At 49.0% G+C, this 5,628-nt stretch overlaps 1 long non-coding RNA gene across 1 annotated transcript; it reads left to right on the top strand.

The window, feature by feature from the left end:
- The first annotated feature begins 2,203 nt into the window (after window positions 1–2,203).
- LOC118501057 lies at window positions 2,204–5,161 on the top strand. Its single transcript, XR_004903623.1, has 2 exons — window positions 2,204–3,756; window positions 4,489–5,161. It is a non-coding gene; the product is annotated as an uncharacterized LOC118501057 (long non-coding RNA).
- Window positions 5,162–5,628: the final 467 nt, after the last annotated feature.

Here is a 5,628-nt window from a genome sequence, read left to right as displayed (position 1 = left end):
AAGAGACACTTAAGGGGAAGCTTCAAGGTCATTGAAAAGTGGCTTTTCTGTGGCATGGGCCATGCTCTAGAAAAGGGAAGAACTGCTGGATGGGAGCTCAGATCCACCCAAAAGCCTGCCTCGGGGGCAGCCTGAATGTTCTTGCTCTGGAATCTGGTAAGGAAATTCTACAGTTAGGTCTGGAGAGACAGAGGTAAGAGTATCCTTCCAAAATCAGAGCTGAAGAACTAAAATTCACTGACAATGTAAGTGGTCTGTATTGAGAACCCAGTCCGATAATGCTGGAGGTCCACCTTAAGGTCTAGAAAGAATCTTGCTTTAAAGACTAGAACCAGATGGGGCAGGCCGATGGAGAACCAATGCTGCAGGCTTCCAGGCATTGTTCTGGAGAGGGTGCAGCCACCCATTCAGGCACCGGGTGCCTACAGAAATGCCTGGGATGCAGATGTTGTACTCTTCATAGTGACTACCTTCTTTTTAGCTTGCCCTCAGCATGATTGCACTGTGCCCTTTATTCACAGCTGCTTTAAGGATAGCGAGCTGGGCCTCCGCCCCACCACTCCTCTAGGTGACTTAAAGCTGACAGTCTCCCAGGAGAAGAGGCTTTCCGGCCTGGGACTGGGGCAGAGCTCATTTCCCAGCAGAGCTGCTGTCCTAAAGTGAGCCCTCCAGTCTGGCCTTGCCCGCCCTACCTGCCCTGCCCTGCCCTGGCCCAACCTGTATATCTCCTCCTGCAGCAACTGCAATTCTTGAGAACAGCTGGCAGCCTCCTGGAGAGGGAATTTCGCTGCTGGTTACGCGCCCTCCGGTTCCCAGGTGATAGAGGAGCTAGAGTTAAAATCCTTTTTTGGGCCAGCTTCATTTTCTCTTCATTGTGTATGTTTAAGCTTATGTTCTGGCTGAGATTTTGTTGTGCTTAACAGTTGACCAGGAAAGAACAAAGAGACTTTTAACCCTTCCTTGGACCTACACTCGTCAGGAATGCAGGAGACTGCTGATTGTGTCCCAGAAACACCTGATCGCCACTTGAGTGGCTTTGAGACCCTTATCAGAATGCTGACTGTCCTGTTCCATTCATTGGGACTGAAAGAACCCCCCCACCCCCACAGGACTCAAACTCCATTCACCTTTGTTCTCTGTTTCCACATTCTCGTCCCCTGCTTCCCGTATATAAACTTGCCCCTGACAAGCTTAAGGGAAAGTGAATGTCAGGGTTTTTACCTACCACCTTCCCACATGGCCCACATCGGCTATTAACAAAGTCACAGTTATAACCCAATCCCTGTCTCTGCTTTTTGGCTGGGCAGCAGCAGAAGCCCCCGGACTCGGTTGACCTTCACTTTCAATTTCTAGCCACTCGGCCAGGATGGCTTTGGGACTCTCCGTAAGTCGGATGGGGACATTCAGGGGAATTCCTGGAGGCTGCCGGGACAGGGAGGCCCCAGCCCCACGCTGAGATCATTAGCAGCTGCCTGGTGCTTTTGCCAGGGGAGATCTTTGGTTCCGGGATCTCTGCGCTTCCCATGGCCTCATCTTTTAGTAGGAGATTGGATTTGCACTTGGAAAGCCTGTCTGGTTTCTGGCCTTTGGCCGTCTGGTGGCCTACCTACCAAATCTGGGATAAGTCAGCGTGGCACTGGGCTTTCTGTGATGAGTATCCAATAACCAGTTTGTGCCTGGTGTTTGGTTTTGTTATTCGGATCTGAAATGGGTGCAGTGGCCTCTGTTCCAAAAGACATCCCATTGGGGGTGCATTCTCACTAATTGGTCTACTTATGGGTATGAGTCCATGACAAAGAAAAAGATGATTTTTTATTGTAATGCTGCTTGGCCAATGTATACCCTTGACTCAGGAGAGCGCTGGCCACTCAATGGTTCTTTGAATGATTATACTGTTTTGTGGTTAAAATTGTTTTGTCAGAGATCAGAGAAATGGGATAAGAATCCCTATGTTTAAGCATTTATGGCTCTCCATAAGCAGGATGCTGATGAAATAGGACAGAAGTTGATGGTACAGCAGGTTCAGGAGCCAAGGCAAATGTTGGAAAGCCAGATTCCTGAGGCCAGGGTGTCCCAGTAACGGCTTGCTGTGTGTGTGGCGGGGGAGGGGACATCCTTGGTCTTTTCTTCCTCCTTCTTTTCTCCCTTTTCCTCCACCCCCTCCTCTCCCTTCTCCTCCTCTGGTTCGCATGTGGCTCTTGCCCCCTGGCCCGAATGCAGGGAGAAGAGGGCAGATCAAATCTAAAGCAGGAACAACTTGTCCTTCTTGTACCAGGCAGGGTACAAAATTCGGAGCAGGGCAGTTTCCCTTGAGAAGATTACCAGCAGGAGTGAAACCGCAAGGGCAGCCGGCTGGTTACTACTGGGCGTGCACTCCTTTTTCAACCTGCGATTCATTGAATTGAAAGAATTCTAACCCCTCCTACCAAGATGATTCAGCTAAACTGACTGGTTGGATTCATTCAAGTTTTGCAACCCATCACCCTAACTGGGCAGATACAAGTCCTCCCCATCATTTTACTAACAGCTGAGGAAAGATGACTAGTTTCAGACAAAACCAATGAAGAGGCTCAAAGTTTGCATCAAAAAAATCCAGGGGTGGTGCTGCACCCAGCAGAAGCTACACCATTGGTCGAGCCAGGCTGGGATCCCAACAATGGAGGGTTCCCTCATTTGGAGCGTTATTGAAGATATATTCTGGAAGGATTAAAGAAGGGGTCCCCAAACAAAGAAGTTGACATATGGTGCAAGCAGTACAACCAAAAGCTAATGGGAATCCTTCTGAGTTTTTGGATTGGATATATCTAGCATGTAGAGAACATACTGATTTGGACCCACAGGCTCCAGAAAACATAAGGATGGTGAATATGGCGTTTATTTTGCAGAGTGCCCCTGATGTTAGGAAGAGACTGTAGAAATTAGATGGGGCACTAGGGGTAAATCCCCCTCAATTGGTGGACACTGCCTTTAAGGTTTACAATGGAAGGGAACATTGCAAGGCAGGGGCAGGGACTGCCTCCCTTAATCAGGTTTGAGGGAGATCCTCTGAGGAAGCAGAAAATCTCGGGGGGCAAAGGCAAAGCCCCTTAGATCCTAACCAAGGTGCACATTGTAAAGAAGAGGGCCATTGGGAAAATGAATACCCTGAGAAAAATAAAGGCAGGCCGGGGCCCCAGAAGACGCCTCCCTCAGCCAAACTAATGGCAGGAAGGGACCCAGCGTCTGATGGGGACTGATGGACCCCAGGCGCTCCCTTGGATCCTGGACAGCTTCTGAACACTGCCCCCCGCCCCCGGCCCTACCCCAGGAGCCCCACGTAAAACTAACAGTAGAGGGTCAACCAACTGAATTCCTAGTAAACACAGTGCTTAATCAAAGACTGATAAAACCTACTGCTCAAACTGTCCCTGTGACTGGTGTCTCAGGCCAAAATGAGACACAGCATTTTCTGAAAGCTTTGGAATGTACTATGGTAAATCAACACTTGCCTCATACTGCTTTTGGGTAGAGACCTTTTCACGAAATTGCATGCTCGGATTACTTTGGCTCCAGAGGATCGGCAAGTGCATCTCCAGGTCCCTGTGTAGCGCCCTGTGGCTGCAAACGCTTCTCGCTGCTTTGGTTTCTCCTCTGCAGCCTACCTTCCCTCCAGAGATCAAGAACAGGTGTATGGCAGCTGACCTGATTTAAAGGATGAACCTTGGTCTGACCCAGATTGCACTCTGTGCGTGGATGGCAGCAGCTACCTGGAGAGAGGTCAGAGGAGAGCTGGATGTGCACTAGTGGCACTGGGAGCGACTATGGAAGCCAGGGCGTTACCACCTGGGACTTCAGCATGCGAGTCCGCATTGATAGCTTTGAACTGGGCTTGGGAACTGGCTACTGGGAAAATCACATCTTTTCTGGATGGATAGAGGTTTACCCAATCTGCACAGAGAGGGCCTCAAAAGTTGTCGGGTGGCTCTTAAAAGAGTTAATCCCTTGTTTTGCATTGCCCAACAGTTTACAAAGTGAACAACAGACCCTCCTTTGTGACAGAAATAACTCAGAAAGTTAGTGAACATCTGAAAATAAACTGGAGTCTACGTTCAGCCTGGAGACCACAGTCATCCGGAAAGGAGGAAAAGGTTCACCACGCAGTCAAGAAAACACTGGCTAAAATCTGTCCAGAAATTCACCTTACGTGGGACCAAGTCCTTCCAATTGCTGTTACGTATTTGGGTGGTCCCCAAAAGCGGACTTAATATTAAGTTCTTTTGAAATTATTTATGGAAAGCCATTCCATGCTAGGATGGGGTCTGCAAAGCCTGATTTAGGACAAGAAATATATGTTAAAAAATATGTAAAGCATTTAAGTCAAACATTGTTAACCATGAAACTACTCAGATTACAAAACTTGTTCTTCAAAATAAAATGGCTTCAGACACCCTGACTCCATCCCAAGGAGGAACCTGTGCTCTTATTCACTCTATCGTGTTTGTATTCCAGATTACCGCCGTACCATAACTGTAGCCCTGGACCAGGTGACTGCACAGATGAGGTACAAGACATTGAGAAACTTGGACAAGATCCTCTGACAGCTTGGTTTCACTCACTACTAACAGTGGGGATTCATAGGGGAAATACAAATAAAATCCTTTTCAGGGCCAGTTGTGTTTTCTCTCCATTATAGTCTTAGATGATCACTAACAGAATATGTAACCAATTAATCAATGTATATGTTTAAGCTTATGTTCTGGCTGAGATTTTGTTGCAGTTCACAGTTGACTAGGAAAGAACAAAGGGACTTTTAACTCTTCCCTGAACCTACGTGTCCCATCCCCAGGAATGTGGAGACTGATCGACTGTGCCCCGGAAACACCCAGAAACACTGGGATGACCCGCACCAGACCACCGCCTGACTGGCTTGGAGATCCCTATCAGAATGCTCACCATCCTGTTCCATTCATCAGGGCCAAAACCCGCTCAAGGACTCAAACTCCAAGACTGCACACCACCAGAACCCCTTGTGTGTGTTCCTCTCCACGGTCCCTTCCCCTCCTTCTCTCATGTGAACCTGCCCTGACAAGCTTGAGGAAAGGCGGGTATGAGGGATGTTACTCACCACCTTCTCAGGTTGCCCGCATCTGATATTAATATTAAAAGCACAATTATAATCCAATCCCTGTTTGCACTTTTTGGCTGAGCAGTGACAGGCAGCACAAGCCCCCGGACTCTGTTGACTTCTGGTTTCACAGGCAGGAATTTGAAAGGTGTTTATTTTCCCAGCCTCAGCAGAGCACGTGGTGAATCTCCCGAGTCCATGTGTGTATAGGAGGGGCTCCCCTTCCCTTCTCTTTCCCGTCGTGCTCCCCACCCCCTCCTCCACCCCCAGCCCCAGTATAGGAGCCTCAACCCGATCATTACTGTGGCCACGGGGGAACAAATCATTGCTTGTAGCTTCAGCAACGCGGCCCTCGAGCTGAGCTCTGACTGCTGTGCTGAGGCAAGGTCTCTCCCTCCACCTGTCAGTGCAGACTCAATGCAGACTCCCTCACGCAGATGTGTGGCTCAGGGGCCACTGAAATGTCTCCCAAGCATATCTCCCTCATGGTAGGGAAGCCAGGGGACACTGCCGAGGCCTACCTT

Source organism: Phyllostomus discolor, chromosome 6, assembly GCF_004126475.2.
Source record: "Phyllostomus discolor isolate MPI-MPIP mPhyDis1 chromosome 6, mPhyDis1.pri.v3, whole genome shotgun sequence".
NCBI classification, from domain to species: Eukaryota; Metazoa; Chordata; class Mammalia; order Chiroptera; family Phyllostomidae; genus Phyllostomus; species Phyllostomus discolor.
This window is presented reverse-complemented; position numbering and strand designations above follow the sequence as displayed.